The 19,114-nt window shown below is 47.1% G+C and overlaps 1 protein-coding gene across 3 annotated transcripts in view; it reads left to right on the top strand.

Moving 5' to 3' along the window:
- Positions 1 to 17,200, top strand: part of LOC125459596 (zinc finger protein 239-like) — a 39,477-nt gene extending 22,277 nt beyond the window's left edge. For 2 of the 3 annotated variants that reach the window (XR_007249058.2, XR_009446766.1), the window contains one exon: positions 5,815 to 8,198. The gene's annotated coding sequence lies outside the window, so the exon portion shown is untranslated. Of the gene's footprint in view, positions 1 to 5,814; positions 8,199 to 16,472 lie in introns of those variants that run through there. The other variant, XR_009446763.1, reaches the window with a different exon arrangement.
- Positions 17,201 to 19,114: the final 1,914 nt, after the last annotated feature.

Below are 19,114 nucleotides of genomic sequence, written 5' to 3'. Positions count from 1 at the left end.
CCTGTCCCCGCTCTGTCCATGTCTACGAAATGGCCACAACATCGAAGTCCCGGGTACCTATGCTGCAAGTTCACTCACCTTATTCCGGATGTTCCTGGTGTTGAAGTAAACACACTTCAAACCACCTTCTTGCCTGCCGGTACAGTCCTGCGACCTTGAAACCTTATTCATGACCTCAGTCCTCTCAACCTCCTGTACACTGGAGGTACAATTCAGGTTCCCAGCCCTCTGCGGAATTAGTCTAAACCCTCCCGAAGAGCATTAGCAAGTTTTCCGCCACCCCCAGGATATTGGTACCCCTCTGGTTCAGATGTGGACCGTCCCATTTGTAGAGGTCCCACATACCCCAGAACAGGCCCCAATTATCCAGGTATCTGAATCCCTCCCTCCTGCACCATCCCTGTAGCCACATGTTCAACTGCTCTCTCTCCCTATTCCTCGTCTCGCGAGCACATGGCATGGGTAACAATCCAGAGATAACAATTCTGTTTGTTCTAGCTCTAAGCTTCCACCCTGGCTCCTTGAATTTCTGCCTCACATCCCCATCCCTTTTCTGACTGATATCATTGGTGCCTATGTGGACCACAACTTGGGGCTGCCCCCCCTCCCCTTTAAGGATCCCCAAAACATGATCCAAGACATCACGCACCCTGGCACCGAGGAGGCATCACACCAACCGCGAGTCTCTCTCATTCCCACAAAATCTCGTATCTTCCCCCTAACTATGGAGTCCCCAATGATTAATGCTCTCCTCCTCTCCCCTCTTCCCTTCTGAGCAACTCTGTGCCAGAAATCTGTACCCCATGGCTTACCCTAGTAAGTCGTTCCCCGCAACAACAGTATCCAAAATGGTATACTTGTTATTGAGGGGAATGGCCACAGCAGATCTCTGCACTGTCTGCCTGTTCCCTTTCCGTCCCCTGACTGTAACCCATCTACCTTTCACCTGTACTTGAGGTGTGACTACCTCCCTGTAACTCCTCTCAATTATTCCCCTCAGGATCACGAATGATTGGAAGTTCATCTAGCTCCAACTCCAGTTCCTTAGCGCAGCTTCCGAGGAGCTGGAATTGGGTGCACTTCCCGCAGATGAAGTCAGTGGGGACACTAGTGGTGACCCTTACCTCACACATTGTACAGGAGGAGCACACAACTGCCCTTACATCCATTCCCACTATTCTGAATTCCCAAACAGACGATTGAAAAAAAAACCTAGTAAGCTGACCAAATCAGTGCTCAGAATCCTTTTTTCTTTGGTTGGAGCAGGAGGATGGGTGGGAGACAGGACCTAAGTAGTGTTTCAGGTAAAGCATCTGCCCAAATTATTAGAGATAATGGGAACTACAGATGCTAGAGAATCCAGGATAACAAAGTGTGGGGCTGGATGAACACAGCAGGCCAAGCAGCTCAGGAGCCATGTATTTATAAATTATCTTACAATTCTGCTCGCATTAAAGATCATCTGCATAGCCTCTCTTGACACTCGATGTAGCTGAACTCACTCTTGCTTCCTTTGTTGCTGCATGATCAACATCATCCCACCCCTTGCCTGACTAGTTTACGTTCCTTCCAACAGTACTAACAAATCTACCTGCATGGATGTTGGCTCCAATGTGGTTCACATGCAGACATGTCTCACTTCCCCAAATACAGTGCCAGTGATCCAGGAAGCTAAAACCCTCTCTTCTTGCACCAATTTGAGCATGTACCGCAACGATGCCACCCGAGAGTTGCAGGAACAGCAACTCATATTCTACTTGGGAACCCTGCAGCCCAATGGTATCAATGTGGATTTCACAAGATTCAAAATCTCCCCTCCCCCCTCGGCCACCCAAAAACCAGCCCAATTCGTTCCCGCCTCCCTAACCTGTTCTTCCTCTCACCCATTCCCACCTTCCGCCTCAAGCTGCAGCCCCATTTCCGACCTTTCAAACTCATCCAACCCCCTTGACCTCTCCGTCCTCCCTGGACTGACCTATCTCCTCCCTAACTCCCCACCTACACTCACCTTTACTGGCTCCATCCCCACCTCTTTAACTTGTCTGTATCCTCTCCACCTATCTTCACCTCTATCCATCTTCCACCGACCTCCCCCTCTATCCCTATTTATTTCAGAACCCTCTTCCCTTCCCCCATTTCTGATGAAGGGCCTAGGCCCAAAACGTCAGCATTCCTGCTCCTGTGATGCTGCTTGGCCTGCTGTGTTCATCCAGCTCCTCACCTTGTTATCTCAGATTCTCCAGTGTCTACAGTTCCTGTTTTCACTGCGGTGAATAATGTTCCTTTTGCCGAGGGCTGTGCAATGCGCAGGTGTGGATGTGGGGTGGAGGCAGCGACACTTAAGCACGCGCGATACATACCTTGGTAATGGGCACAGTTTTGTTTTTTTGGGAGCATTCTCACTGAGGATGAGTGCGGTTGCAGTTAGAGGTTGGTGAGAGATTTTTCTCAACATCCTGTTTCCTCCACAATTCTTTGCAGGCCCAATGTTTGCAACAGAAACAGAAACTCAGAGCAGGAGGATCCCTTCATTCCGATCGAAGCTGACCATTCATCCAAGATAACAAAGTGTGAAGCTGGATGAACACAGCCGGCCAAGCAGCATCTCAGGAGCCCAAAAGCTGACGTTTCGGGCCTAGACCCTTCATCAGCGAAGTGGGTGGGGGGAGGGTTCTGGAATAAATAGGGAGATAGGGGGAGGTGGATCGAAGATGGAGAGAAAAGAAGATAGGTAGAGAGGAGAGTACAGGTGGGGAGGTAGGGAGTGGATAGGTCAGTCCAGGGAAGACAGAATGTCAAGGAGGCGGGATGGGGTGAATAGGTAGGAAAGGGAGGTGCGGCTTGAAGTGGGAGGAGGGGATTGGTGAGAGGAAGAACAGGTTAGGGAGGCGGGTACAAGCTGGGCTGGTTGTGGGATGCAGTGGGGGGAGGGGCCGAGCTGGGCTGGTTTTGGGGTGCAGTGGGGGAAGGGGAGATTTTGAAGTCCACATTGACACCATTGGGCTGCAGGGTTCCCAAGCGAAATATGAGTTGCTGTTCCTGCAACCTTCGGGTGGCATCATTGTGGCACTGCAGGAGGCCCATGATGGACATGTCGTCTGAGGAATGGGAGGAGGAGTTAAAATGGTTCGCAACTGGGAGGTGCAGTTGTTTACTGCGAACTGAGCAGAGGTGTTCTGCAAAGCGGTCCCCAAGCCTCCGCTTGGTGGTCGAGAATGCCCTTGACCGCGTCTCCCGCATTTCCTCACACATCCCTCACACTCGGCCCCCGCCACAACCGCCCTAAGAGGATACCCCTCGTTCTCACATACCACCCCACCGACCTCCGGATGCAACGCATCATCCCCTGACACTTCCGCTATCTACAATCCGAACCCCACCACCCAAGACAGTTTTCCATCCCCACCCTTGTCTGCCTTCCAGAGAGACCACTCTCTCCGTGACTCCCTTGTCCGCTCCACACTCCGCTCCAACCCCGCCACCAACGCGGCACCTTCCCCTGCAACCACAGGAAGTGCTACACTTGCCCCCACACCTCCTCCCTCACCCCTATCCCAGGCCCCAAGATGACTTTCCACATTAAGCAGAGGTTCACCTGCACATCTGCCAATGTGGTATACTGCATCCACTGTACCCGGTGTGGCATCCTCTACATTGGGGAATCCAAGCGGAGGCTTAGTGACCTCTTTGCAGAACACCTCTGCTCGGTTCGCAATAAACAACTGCACCTCCCAGTCGCTAGCCATTTTAACTCCCCCTCCAATTTCTTAGACGACATGTCCATCATGGGCCTCCTGCAGTGCCATAATGATGCCACCCAAAGGTTGCAGGAACAGCAACTCATATTTTGCTTAGGAACCCTGCAGCCCAATGGTATCAATGTGGACTTCACAAGCTTCAAATTCTCCCCTTCTCTCACTGCATCCCAAAACCAGCCCAGCTCGCCCCCTCCCCCAACTGCATCCCAAAACCAGCCCAGCTTGTCCCTGCCTCGCCAACCTGTTCTTCCTCACACCTATCCCCTCCTCCCACCTCAAACTGCACCTCCATTTCCTACCTACTAACCTCATCCCACCTCTTTGACCTGTCCGTCTTCCCTGGACTGACCTATCCCCTCCCTACCTCCCCACCTATACTCTCTCCACCTCCACTCTCTGATGAAGGGTCTAGGCCCGAAACGTCAGCTTTTGTGCTCCTGAGATGCTGCTTGGCCTGCTGTGTTCATCCAGCCTCACATTTTATTATCTCTCTCTCCACCTATCTTCTTTTCTCTCCATCTTCGGTCCGCCTCCCCCTCTCTCCCTGTTTATTCCAGAACCCTCTCCCCATCCCCCTTGCTGATGAAGGGTCTAGGCCGGAAATGTCAGCTTTTGTGCTCCTGAGATGCTGCTTGGACTTCTGTGTTCATCCAGCTTCACACTTTGTTATCTTGGATTCTCCAGCATCTGCAGTTCCCATTGTCTCTGACCATTCATCCCACTTTTTTGTAGCCCCCAAGTCCTTTGACCCCCATTCATCCAACATAGTAACAGGCCCTTTGGTTCAACTGGGCCATTTTGGCTCGGTTCCCAAACTAAGCTGGTCCATCTTGCCTGCATTTGGCCCATATTCAAATTCCACCAAGATTCGAATACAGGTCCCCAAACAGTTACTTGCATTTCTGGATTTTACATTGCATCACCAATACCATTAGGCCATTCTGCCCTCATATGTACTTATCCAAGTGTCTTTTCAATATTGTAACTTTACCAGCATCAACAACTTCCTCTGTCAGTTCATTCCACACGAACCATTCACTGCATCAAAGAAGTTGCCTTCATGTCCTCTTGAAAAGTGAAAACTCTCCCCTTAAATATGCCCCCTGGTTTTAACTCCCCCACCCGAGGGAAAAGACCATTGCTATTTGCCTCCTCTCGGCACCGCAGATGTTACAAACCTCTGTAAGATCACCCCTCAATCTTCAATCCTGCGGTGGAAGAAGTCCCAGCATATCCAGCCATTTTTATAACTAAAGCCCATTATTCCAAGCAACATCTTGGTATATACTTTCTGAAACCTCTCCAATTTAATGAAGTCTTTGCTATTAGTGGGGGGTGACCAGAACTGCACACAGTACTCCAGAAGAGGCCTAGTTGGAGGTTGGAGTTAGTGATAATGATGGTGTTTGTTTCAGACAAAGTGGCAACATGGGGTTACATAGAACATAGAACATTACAGCACAGTACAGGCCCTTCGGCCCTCGATGTTGTGCCGACCTGTCATACCGATCTCAAGCCCATCTAACCTACACTATTCCATGTACGTCCATATGCTTATCCAATGACGACTTAAATGTACCTAAATCTACTACCGTTGCAGGCAAAGCGTTCCATTCACCTACTACTCTCTGAGTAAAGAAACCACCTCTGACATCTGTCCTATATCTTTCACCCCTCAATTTAAAGCTATGGCCCCTCGTGCTTGCTGTCACATTCTCGGAAAATGGCTCTCCCTATCCACCCTATCTAACCCTCATTATTTTATATGTTTTAATTAAGTCACCTCTCAACCTTCTTCTCTCTAATGAAAACAGCCTCAAGTCAAACAGCCTTTCCTTGTAAGACCTTCCCTCCATACCAGGCAACATCCTAGTAAATCTCCTCTGCACCCTTTCCAAAGCTTCCACATCCTTCTTATAATGCGGTGACCAGAACTGGACGCAATACTCCAAGTGCGGCCGCACCAGAGTTCTGCACAGCTGCAGCATAACCTCTTGGCTCTGGAACTCGATCCCTCTATTAATAAAAGCTAAAACACTGTATGCCTTCTTTACAGCCCTGTCAATCTGGGTGGCAACTTTCAAGGATAAGGGTTGTCGGAGATGTAACAAGTAGCTGACTGATGTGTGGAGTGGGTACCTGATTTCAATGACAAAGGCCTTCCTGCTGCCATCAACTCCCAGGTAGCTGAACAGCTTTTCAGACTGAATGTTTACAGCCAGAAGCCATCGGACCTCCGAAAATTGAGGTTGTGTCTTTTTCTCTGAAGTAAAAGTGAACTCAAGCCAGAAGAAATATGGTTTAGTTTCCCCGACAAGTTCTTGCAAGCTATTGCTTTTACCCTGAATTTGTGAACGCGTCATTCTATTGCTTCCTACAAGGAAGTAGAAAGAACCTGAAAAGAGGGACATATCAGCAATCTGGAAATCCTCATGAGCGAAATGATTGTCTCAATGAACCCTGTAGACAGACCGTTGAACTGATATATACAAGTTGGTTTGTTAAGTGACTGCATGCTACGTCATAACAGTCATAGAGCACAGAACCAGACCCTTTGGTCCAACTTGTCCATGCTGACCAGATATCCTAAGTTTGTCTCATTCCAATTGCCAACACTTGTCCCATATCTCTCTTAACATTTTGTATTCAGACACACAATCAAATCTGAGGTGAATCAATTTGACCGTTGGTCTACAGTTTTGAGATTTTAGTTCTGTGCATCGATCGTTCTGTTTCAGCTTTATCACAATTGTTTTACTTTGTTTGAATCTTACTCTGTGTGTTTTCTTGTGAAGTCTGCATTTTATTCTTTTTTCTGTTGACAGTTTCTGAATACCATTTTTTATTGCTGACCAACCGTGACACAAGGTTGACTAGTTTGTGGGGAGATAAATCAGGGACCGAGTACACTTAAGATCACAGGAATCGAGATGATCACAACCAGTAAAAGATAAAGAGACAAAGAGAAATTGCTGAAGAAACTCAGCACGTCTGGTAGCATCTGTGGAGAGAAGACAGAATCAACATTTCAGGTACACTGACAATTCAGAAATCAGAAATGAGATGGTACAACTTTGGTTAGCTAAAACAAAGAACTATAGATGCTGGATATCCGAATCAGAATTAATTCTGAAGAAAGGGCACTGGCCTTAAAACATGAATTCTGTTTTCTCTCCTCAGTTGTTGCCAGACCAGGTGAGTTTCTGTAATGGTTTCTGTATGTATTTTAAATTTTTGGTCCATTTTAAGCAGGAGCTCATGCTGATCAGAGAGCACAGGGAGCTGATGGATGGACAAAACTCGGTGTGAATAAGTGGGAGCAAAGTTTTGGATGAGCTCAAGATTACAGGGAAGTTGATTGTGGGAGATTGTTACTGAGCATTTCAGAACAGTTCAGTCTCGAAAGGTTAACAATGAATGGTTTAGCAGCAGATGGGCTGAGACTAGAATGGAGTTGGATGATGTTTGTGAGTTAGCAATATGCAATATTTATGAAGAAGGAAAAATGTGCATGGGAACTTATCTTGGTGTGAAATATTTCTCCATGGTTGTGACGAGTGTAGTTCAGCATCAGGCAGTTCGAAGGAACCAGGCTGGGAAGTAGAATTTGTCACAGGTACTGAAGACAATGGCCACAGTCTTGTTAATGTTGAAATAGAATGCTAGCTGTCAGACAAGTTAGGACATTGTGTGACTGGGCGGGAACTTGGAGGTGATGGTTTTCCCATGAACCTCGTGGAATGGTGCTTCTGGCTGATGCAGGCTATGCGTTCAGGAGATTGTCTCAAGTTTTGATTGATATGTCAAGAGGAAAAATCATCATCTTTACCTCCAAATTGTTCTCTCTTTCTCCCAAGCTATCTCTTTTTTTGTCTACCTTCCTAAAGAGGTCAATAACTCATGAGGCCCAAAGTGAGAGGAGGTTTTCTTCCCTGAAAACATCCCTGACTTTTGATGATAATTGAGCAACTTTTCTGGTCATTTTTTTCCTCCTGTATCAGCCCCACAAATTTCCAAATTAATTTGATTGTATTTCACAACCAGCATTTGTGTTTGTGCGGGTTCTCTCTCACTTGATGTTTTAAATAAATTGGCAGAGTATTAGGAGGGGAGCATGAGCAGTTACGAAACTAAAGGCAAATATCACATCAGAATCTGACAGTTACCCAAATTATCATCATGGACAGGAGTTGAAACGAAAACACAGCCAGGGCTCAGGTGAAGGGAGACATTGAAAACCAAAGGTTGATGCATCTGAACAGTAAAATCAAACAATTGTACAGCACAGAAGGAAACCATTTGAACCATCGCATCTGTACCGGCTCCTGAAAGACAACCCAGCTAATTCGATTCTTCAGCTCCATGTCCATAGCCCTCCGAATCCACCATTTTCAAATATATGTCCAGCTTTCTTTTAAAATGTTGTATAATAAGTATCTGCCTCCAGCACTCTGCCAGGAAGCATGTTTCAAATCCTAAGAACTGTTCGAGTGCAGAAGCTTCTCCTCTGCTCATTCCAGGCTCTCTTGCTAACCATCTTGATGGGTGCTGACACAGTGACTGGGGGGACCAGACTACCCTCCTTCACCCTGTTGAAAGTATTCGTAATTTTGAATATTTGAATAGGATCAGTGTTAATCTTCTCTGAGGCGAATGAGTCCATTTTCTCTAGTTTTGTATCCAAAGTCCCTCATTCCTCTTATCTTTGTGAGAACTCTATTTTTCACTGTTTCCACGGCTTTGACATCCTTCCTGAAATAAGGTTCCCAGACTGTGCACGAAACTCCAAATATAGTCTGACCAATGGTGACAGTATGGTGATGTAGAGCCATAGTAATACAGCACCGAAATGGACCCTTCACGCCAAACTGTCGATGATGACTAGATATCCTAAATCAGTCCAGCCCCAGATGTTCTCCTTTTGGCCATATCCATGAAAACCCTTGCTCATCACCTCCACATTCAGATGCCTTTTTACATGTTGTGATTATACCAGGCTCCTCCACTTTCTTTGGCATCTCACACTGTGCACGCACCATTCTCTGTGTGGAAATTGCCTCTGAGGTCCCTTTTATATCTTTCCCCTTTCACCCAATGTAGCTCAGGATGGTAGAAAAGGATAGAAGGCTTAACTGAAATGGGACATCAGGAACTAAGTAAATGGCAGAAAATAGTGGTTAAAAATATATTGAATGAGCATGAAGTATCAGCAATAAAATAGACACACTGGTGACACTCACCATCATAGATGGCTACTGGATGACCAATGCTGGGGTGAATATTTCAAGGCCCACGATATTGCCATGAGACAACAGAATGGGAAAGCACAAGGTAAGAAAGAAAAGGAAAATCCTGTTTGACTCAACTGATGGATTGTTTTTGAAGATATATCCAGACTGGATGATGCATCCATATGGACAATGATCTTCTCCCTCTATGTCTGCACTATTTTTGACTCGCACCCATGCACTTTGCTGATGTATACGTTGACAGAGAATGTTGTACCGCTCAGTGGATGTAATACAGTTGGTGAGAATGATTGTAGCTGGAAGAGGGGACAAAAATGGAGTGGATTGCAGAAGATGGAAGGTGCTGCAGGGATTGAAAGGGCAGTGGGAGGTTAAGGAAATTCCATGGAGATGGTGGAAGATCTCGGGAGCAGAAGCAGATTTTTGGAATGCGGCAACAGGATGAGACAAGGCTGCAAGTGAGGAATGGGCTGAAGGATGTTTGAAGGCTGCAGGGTCTTAAGGAGGTTACGTCAATGAGGAGGCTTGTGTGGAACTGTCAGATGGACAAAAGGTTGGAATGCTTTTGGTTGTCTAGGAAAACTACAAGTTGTCCAAAGTGCCTGTTTTCATGCGATAGACCTCTATGCCTCTATGACTTTGTGAAACCCTCAGTCACACACAGTTATGATCACTTCCACTGCTCTTCTGAAAAGTTATTGAATGTTGTGATGTTTTCCTCCTGAACTACCATCCCAGGCAGTGCTTTCCAGACTGCCTCCATCCTTTGTGTGAAGGTGGTTTTCCTCAAATCCCCTTTGAGCCTCCTGTCTTTCACTTTCAAATTGTGTCATCTTGTTATTGGCCCTTTTGACTCAGGGGCACAGCTCCTTTCTCTCGACATAATCTGTGCAGCACGATCTCTGCTCCAATGAAAGCAACACAAACCAATCGCCTCTGTTCACATCTGTCTTGCTGCATTTCCAGCAACATCCTGGTGACTCTGCTTTGCATCCTCTCCATGGTAATTCTGTTGTTGCTTTAGTGCGATCACCAGAACTGCACCCAGTACTGCAGTATAACCAAAATGCTGTGCAGCTGCAACTTTGCCATCTCGGCCATTGTACATCAACGAAAAAATGCAACTGTCCCTATATCTTCCTAACTAGTCGATTAACACGTCCTGTCACCTTCAAGGATCTGTGCACAAGCACACCAGGATCCTTCTGACCTCAGTTTTCTAGTGTCCTTCTATTCATTGAGTACACTCATGTCTTCTTCCTTCTTTCAATGTGCATCAACTCACATTTGAGGAGTAAATTCTCTATGTCACTTCTCTGTCTTCCTTGCATTCAGCCTGTCTGCCTTGTGTCAAATTCATTTTTCCATCATTTACCCTACCTCCCTTCCTCTGAACAGGATTGAATATCCCTTGGTATGGATGGAGTGGTTTATTCTCAAAGAGCAAAGAAAATTATAGCAGAGGAACAGGCCCTCCGGCGCTCCAAGCCTGCGCTGATCCAGCTCCTCAATCTAAACCTGTCACCTATTTTCCAAGGATCTGTATCCCTCTGCTCCCTGCCCGTTCATGTATCTGTCTAGATACATCTTAAATTACACTATCATTCCCGTCTCTACCACCTCTGCTGGCAACGCGTTCCAGACACCCAGCAACCTTTCCATGCACATCTCCCTTAAAACTTTCCCCTCTTACCTTGAAATCATGACGCCCTAGTAACTGAGACCCCACTCTGGGGGGCGGAGGGGAGGTGGCGGAGGGAACAAAGCTTGCTATCCACCCTCTAATCTGTTATTACCTCAACTTGCTTTTGAAGTGCTTCATTCTCTCAGTGCAGGACTGAGAATTCTAAGGCTGGGTTATACTACTTATCGCGCAGTGCGTGGAACTTGTCACAGCCTTCTGACTAAAGCAAAAACACAGCAGCATATGGTAAATCCCAGGGAGATACAGCAAGAGTGACTCTTCCTCAGCCAAACATCATATTTTTTTCTGCAATTGGGTTAATTTAGAATTTCTGTCTCCCATGTTCCACAGTTCTTCCACCCACCAGTAATGTCACCCTTCTCTATCTCTGTGCTTTGCAATTAGAATCCCTACAGTGTGGAAATAGGCCCTTCGGCCCAACAAGTCCACACCAAACCTCAGAACATCCCACCCAGACCCATCCCCTATAACCCGGCTAATCTATACCTCCCTGAACACTGTGGGCAATTTTGCATGGCCAATCCACCCTAACCTGCACATCTTTGGGGCGGCACAGTAGCTCAGTGGGTAGCACTGCAGCCTCACAGCACCAGGGACCCAGGTTCAATTCCAGCCTCGGGCAACTGTCACGTGTGGAGTTTGCACATTCTCCCTGTGTCTGCATGGGTTTCCTCCGGGTACTCTAGTTTCCTCCCACAGTCCAAAGATGTGCAGGCTAGGTGGATTGGCCATACTAAATTTCCCAGAGTGTTCAGGGGTGTGTGGATTAAAGGGGAATGGGTCTGGGTGGGATGCTTCAAAGGGTGGTGTGGACTTGTTGGGCTGAAGAGCCTGTTTCCACACTGTAGGGAATTTAGTCTAATCTTTGGACTGTAGGAGGAAACTGGAGCACTCGGAGGAAACCCATGCAGACACAGGGAGAATGTGCAAACTCCACACAGACTGTCACCCAAGGCTGGAATTGGACGTGGGTCCCTGGTGCTGTGAGGCAGCAGTGCTAACCACTGTGCCGCCCTAACCTCAATAACTGGTCATTAGCACTCAGATTATCACAAGCGTGTGATTTTTATGCTTTAAAAACCTGTAACTAAATGATTGTTCATTGGTATTCCTTTCATCGAGGAATAGTCATCTTCAATGTCAGCAAAAGCAGAGATCACATGATCGTTTGATGTGGTCAGAGCACCCTCACGGTCAATGGCATTGGGCTGATCCTGGAGAAGGACAGAGACCAGATTAGGATGTTGAATGGTTGAGGCAGTCTGTGTGTGGAGGTGAGTGTAGGAGAATTTAGTATACGTACAGTCTTTAAGGACTGACGTGGTGGAGAAGAAGCATTTGTTGAGGGTATGGATCCTTCCGGTACAAAAAAACTGTTGAGGTCCTCTGCAGGAACTGGGAGTGGGAGGCCCTGAGCTGGGGCAAGGCTGACTGTAGGGAGAGAAGGTGTCAGCTCTTGGTGGAGAGCATGGAGTTGATAATCCGTGGGGATAACCATTTTCTGGAGGCATTGTAGGTGATGGTGGCCAAGTCATGAAGGTCTGAAAGTTATTTTGAGCTCATGGCTGCCTGGACAGACACTGAGGAAGGAGATACGGTTGTAGTGTCAAGATTGCTTCAGAATATGGTTGAACGGGAAAGGTAGGGTGGTATGAGATGAGATGGGGGTGGGAGTGGGATGAGGCAGGGGGGAGCAGTACGAGTTAGGCAGGGAGTGGTATTTGGCAAGGAGCGGCAGAACAGTGTAACAGGAGGATGGTAGCAGTATATGGCAGGGTCCGGGATGAGGCAGGCAGGGAATGGGGTGAGGCAGAAGGGGTATTGGACAGGGAAGAATAATTGTCAGCAAGTGTTATGAGGCAAAGAGGGAGCTGTATGAGGCAGAGAGTCCTATGAGGCTGGGAGTGGTTTTTGGCAGAGGGCGGTATGAGGGTGGGAGGGAGCGGTAGGAGGCAGGGATCTATTTGTGTCAGGGACTGGTATGAAGCAGGCAGGGAGTGGTGTGCAGCAGGGAGGGATCAGGATGAGGCACAAAGGCGTATGAGGCAGGCTGCAGTATTTGTCAAGGATCAGTATGAGGCAGGCAGGGAGCTGTATGAGGCAGAGAATTCTATGAAGCTGGTAGGAGTGTATGGAAGTGATCAGGATGAGACAGGCAAACAACGCGATGAGGCAGAAGGTGTATGACGCAGGGAACATATTTCTCACAAAGTAGTATGAAGCAGAAAGTCATATGAGGCTGGCAGGGAGCAGGATGAGGCATGCAGGGTGCAGTTTTGTCAGGGAGCAATATGAGACAGACGGTGTGAGGCTGGGAGTAGAAGGAGGCAGGCAGGGAGTGGTATGAGGCACATAGGGTTCAATATTTGGCAGGGAGCAGAGTGGGGCCGGGATGCGGCATGAGGAAAGCAGGGAATTGTATGAGGCAGAGGCGTATGAGGATGGAAGCAGTATACGGCAGGGACCGGGAAGAGGCACACAGGCAATGGGATGAGGCAGTAGGAGGATTAGATATTGAATGGTATTTGTCAGGAAGTGGTATGTGGCAGGGAGTTATATAAGGCAGAGGCTTATAAGGCTGGTAGCGGTATGAGGCAGGAAGCGGTATGAGGGTGGGAGAGAGCAGGATGAGGCAGGGATCTATTTGTGGCAGGGACTGGTGTGAAGCAGGCTGAGAAGTCTGTGGCAGGGAGCAGTATGATTCAGAGAGGCGTATGAGGCAAAGAGTGGTATTTGGCACAGAGCTGTATGAGGCAGACAGGGAGCAGTCTGAGGTCAAAGGGGTATGTCGCAGGGAGCAGTGTTTGGCTGGAAGTGGTATGAGGCAGGCAGGGAGTGGTATGTTGCTGGCAAGGAGCGGTCTGAGGCCATGAGGAGCATGAGGCAGACAGGCGTATTAAGCAGGGAGCAGTATTTGAGCTGGAGGAGTGAGGCAGGCAGGGAGTGGTATGAGCCAGAGAGCATTATGAGCCAAGGAGGGAGAAAGTGGTATGAGGCCAGGAGCGGTATGAGGCTGGCAGTGGGAAATGTGAGGCAGGAAGCAATATTTTGCAAAGTGCGGCAGGGTGCTCTGAGGCATGGGATGGCATGAGGCAGGAAGGGAGAGCTATGAGGCAGGTAGCAGAATGGTGCAGAGAGGTGTGTGAGGAGGGGAGCAGTATTTGGGGAGTGATTTGAGACAGGCAGAGAGCGATATGAGGCTGGGGCCGGAATGAGGCAGGCAGAGAGTGGGAAAAGGCATAGAGGCGTATGAGGCAGGGAAGAGTATTTGTCGGGGAGTGTTATGTGGCAGGCAGGATGGGGTATTTGGCAGGGAGCAGTATGAGGCAGAGAGGCGTATGGGGCAGGGAGCAATATTTGGCAGGGACCCATGTGAGGCAGGCTGGGAACGGTAAAAGGCAGGCAGGGCGTAATATTTGACAGGGAACTGTATGAGGCAGAGAGGTCTATGACACTGGCAGCTGCACTGGCAGATATCTGTTAAGGCCCCGGCTATTTCCTCTTTCGCTTCCCTCAATAACCTGGGATAGATCCCATCCGGACCAGGGGACTTGTCCACCTTAATGTCTTTTAGGATACCCAACACTTCCTTAAGTCAACTTGAGGTAGAGTAAGCAAACATCTATCCCTAAGGTCAACATCTGACATGTCCCTCTCCTCGGTGAATACCGATGCAAAGTACTCGTTAAGAATAGGTTAGATTCCCTTCAGTGTGGAAACAGGCCCTTCAGCCCAACAAGCCCACACCGCCCCTTGGAACATGCCACGCAGACCCCCCTAAAACACACAGACCCCTGAACGCTACAGGCAATTGAGCCTGGCCGATCCACCTAGACTGCACATCTTTGGACTGTGGGAGGTAACCAGAGCACCCGGAGGAAACCCACGCAGACACAGGGAGAATGTGTAGACTCCACACAGACATTTACCCGAAGCTGGAATCGAACCCAGGTCCCTGGCGCTGAGGCTGCAGTGTTAACCACTGAGCCACTGTGCCGCTCCGAATATCACCCATTTTCTCTGACTCTGTGTATATCTTTCCTTCTTTGTCCTTAATTGGGCCAATCTTTTCTCTAATTACCCTCTTGCTCTTTATACATGAATACAAGGCTTTAGGACTTTCCTTAACCATATTTGCCAGCAATATCTCATTTCCTCTCTTAGCCCTCTTAATCCCTTGTTTCAGATTCGCTCTACATTCCCCATATTCTTCCAAAGCTTCGTCTGTCTTCAGTTGCCTCGACCTCATGTATGCTTCTTTTTTCCTCCTGGCTAGTCTCACAATTTCACCTGTCATCCATGGTTCCCTAATTTTGCCTTTTCTATTCCTCATTTTCACAGGAACATGTCTCTTCTGCACATTAATCAACCTCTCTTTAAAAGCCTCCCACATACCAAATGTGGATTTTCCTTCAAACAGTTTCTCCCAATCTACATTCCCCAGATCCTGCCGAATCTTGGTATAGTTGGCCTTCCCCCAGTTTAGAACTCTTCCTTCAGGACCACTCCCATCCTTGTCCTTGAGTATTGTAAAACTTACAGAATTGGGGTGGCTATTTCCAAAGTAATCTCCTACTGTAATATCAACCACCTGGCCGGGTTCATTCCCCAACATCAGGTCCAGTATGGCCCCTTCCCAAGTTGGACTACATACATACTGCTCTCGAAAACCCTCCTGGATACACCTTACAAATTCTGCTCCATCTTGACCCCTAACACTGAGTGAATCCCAGTCAATGTGGGGAAAATTAAAATCTTCCATCACCACCACCCTGTTTCTCCTACACCTTTCCATTATCTGTTTACAAATTTGTACCTCTATCTCACACTCGCTGTTGGGAGGCCTGTAGTACAGCCCCAACATTGTTACTGAATCCTTCCTATTTCTGAATTCTACCCATATTGCCTCACTGCTTGAGTCCTCCATGGGGCCCCTCCTTCAGTACGGCTGTAATATTGTCTTTGACTAGTAAGGCAACTCCTCCACCCCTTTTACCTCCCTCTATATCCTGCCTGAAGCAGCGATATCCTGGGACAACTAGTTGCCAATCATGCCCTTCCCTCAACCAAGTCTCAGTAATAGCAATAACATCATACTTCCAGGTACCGATCCAAGCCCTAAGCTCATCTGCCTTATCTACTACACTTCTCACATTAAAACAAATGCACCTCAGACTATCTGTCCCTTTGTGTTCATCATCTGCTCCCCGACTACTAATTCTGAAAACCAAATACTGCACTGATAAAACGGCAACTGTGGTTCTTGCAACAACCGGCAGTCTGCTCTGTTTAAAAAACATTCCCATCTACTTTAGATTTGAACCTCGGAAGATTATTGACGGCATACCATGGGGCTGCTCGAATTCAGATGCATATTATTATGACCCTGTCTGGAAAGGATTTAACAACTTTGAAAAGATTCTAACACCCATATTCCCATTTGGTTTAATTCTGTTCCTCAACGCCCTGACAGTCAGACATATTTTAGTGGCCAGTCGAGTCCGTAAAACTCTGAAGGGTCAAAGTGAGGGAGAAAATTCCAGGGACCCAGAGATGGAGAGCAGAAGGCAGTCTGTGATTTTACTCTTTGCCATATCTGGCTGGTTTGTTTTTCTGTGGTTTTGGTATATTTTGTATTATTTTGATGTTGATGATCCTTTAGACAATCATGGTGAATATATATTTGAACAAGTTGCATATATGCTGCGGAACTTGAATTGCTGTACGAATACCATTGTCTATGTGGCTTCCCTTTCCAAGTTCAGAGAGAAGCTCAGGAACCCGCTGGAAGCTATATTTACATAAATAACTGAACCAACTACAACTCAAAGCAACTGAGAGTGGATGGTCACAAAAATATTATCCTGGTGCAGGAAATAAATGCCAACGGATGTTATCAATTCGCCAGAGGAGACATTAGGTTGGAGAATCAGAAGAAGATTGGCAGCAGTTTTCGGATGCCAAATAATTCAGGGTCAAAGAGAAGAGATGGCTGTTGGACAAAATGAGGTCAATGAAAAGGAGGAATCAATAACATTATGGAGCAGCAGAACAAGGGCAAGAAGTGTTACACTGCGACCCCAATGGAAATAAATAGGTAAGGATTAGGAGCAGCAGGAGGCCATTCAGCCCTTTGCAGCTGATGCACCAATCAATGAGTTCTTGGTTGATCTCTTGCTTTCCTGCACAAACTCTAATTCAGTTGATGTTAAGCTGTGGAAATTGAACAATCCCAGTGTTGAAGTGAAACTATTGAGTGTTGAAATTAACAAGAGGAGATAGACATACCAGAGAAAAGTCAACAATGCACAGAGCTGACCTTTGGGAGTCCAACGATAAAGATGGCAGGAAGAAAGTCGAAGCGCCTCCTGCAGGACAGGAGGAAGAGCTGGATTGGCAGCTTCTCCTGCACATACACTGGTTCTGAGTTTGTTCCATCCACTCAGGGAAAGCAAATTACTTTCACAGAAGTAAATTCTGTGGACGATGCAATTCCAGATGTATTGATTCACTATTAAATCTAATGACATTCACATAGAGAAATAAGGCTTCAATCTGAATTCCTTCCATTCCTGCTGCTGTGTTTATCCCTGTAAATGTGTTCAGAATGTATCATTTGCAGATGGCGTTTATTTGAACTGAAGGTGAATCTATGGCGATCAGTCAGAGTTATCATTTTCATTTCATGACTTCATGTCAATCTCATCGTTGAAACCTTCATCCATCCCATTGCTTTCCCCAGCCTTGATTATTGCACAGCTCAGCATCACACATTCCACACAGTATGAACTAGGCATGATCAAAATCTCTGCTGCTTCTTCCCTAACTCACACCAGCTCGCAATCATCAACCTTTGCCATCTGCTCATGCCCACACTCAGACTCCCTGTGAACCATCACAGAAGCATCGAAGATGGGAGCAGGAGGAGGCCATTCAGCCCTTTGTGCCTGCTCCCCCATTCATCACAGTCATGGCTGATTGTCTAAATCAATTGTATAATCTGGCTTTCTCCCCGTAACCTTTTACCCCATTCACACCAAGTGCTGTATTCAGCCTCTTCAATACATTCAGTATTTTGGCATCGATTATTTCCTGTCCTCATGAATTCCACAGGCTCACCACTCTTTGGGTGCAGAAATGTCTCCTCATCTCCAGTCTAAATGATCTACCCCATATCCTCACACTGCAACTCCTGGTTCTGGACACACCCACCATCGCGAACATCTTCCCGGTATGTACCCTAGCTCATACTGTTAGAATTATTGAAGTCACAATGGAACCCCGCCCTCCTTCATCTGAATTCCAGTGAAAACAATACTAACACACTCAGTCACTCCTCATGTGGCAGCCCTGCCACCCCCAGAATCAGCCTGGTAAACCTTCATTGTACTCTCTTGCGAGCGAGAGTGTCCTTCCACAGAAAAGGAGACCCAAACCGGACACAATATTCTACTTGTGGCCTCACCAAGGTCCTGGAAAGTAAAACAACATGTACCTGCTCCTGGACTCGAAACCTCTCACAATGGAAACACCATTTACCTTCTTTACTACCTGCTGCACCTGCATGTTTACCTTCATTGGGTTACCAAGGACACCCAGATCCCACTGCACACTCCCCTGTCCCACTTTACAGCCATTTGCACAGTAATCTGCCTTCTTGTTTTCCTTCCAAAGTGAGTAACCTCAGTCGTGCAAATTTCGCCACATCTGTCATTGATTCTTCCACTCCTCCAACCTGTCCAGATCATGCTGAAGGATGGATGCATCCTCGTCACAGTTCACCCTCCCACCCAACTCGGTATCTTGTGCAAACTTTAAGATGTCACATATTGTTCCCTCATCCAAAACATTAACACATAATGTGAATAGTTGGGTCCTGGCACAGATCCCTGTGGCACTCTGCTAGTCACTGCCTGCTAATTTGAAAAGGACCCATTAATTTCTTCTCTTTGGTTCCTGTCTGACAACCAGTTTTCTATCCATCTCAATACATTTGCAGCAATCTCATCTCCTGTAATCTTGCACAACAATCTCTAATGCGGGACTTTGTCAAACACTTTCTGAGAGTCCGAATATATTACTTGACTGGCTCCTTTATGTCAACTCTCCTCGTTATCGCTTCATTGAATTCTAACAGATTTTTCAAGCATCATTTTCCCTTCATAAATCCATGCTGACTGTGTCTGATCCTGCCGCTGCTTTCTAAATGAGTTGCTACAAAATCCTTGAAAATAGGTTCAAGAATATTCCCTACAACAGGTGTTAGGCTTCCTGGTCTATAATTTCCTGTTTTCTCTCAACCTCCCTGTTTGAATATTGGAGTGACATTAGCCACCCCCCAATCTGCAGGGACTGTTCCAGAGTATATTGAATCCTGGAAGATGACCGCCAATATATCCATT

Source organism: Stegostoma tigrinum, chromosome 16 (genome assembly GCF_030684315.1).
Source record: "Stegostoma tigrinum isolate sSteTig4 chromosome 16, sSteTig4.hap1, whole genome shotgun sequence".
NCBI lineage: Eukaryota > Metazoa > Chordata > Chondrichthyes > Orectolobiformes > Stegostomatidae > Stegostoma > Stegostoma tigrinum.
The sequence above is the reverse complement of the archived record's forward strand: the minus strand, read 5'-3'. Positions and strand labels throughout refer to the sequence as shown.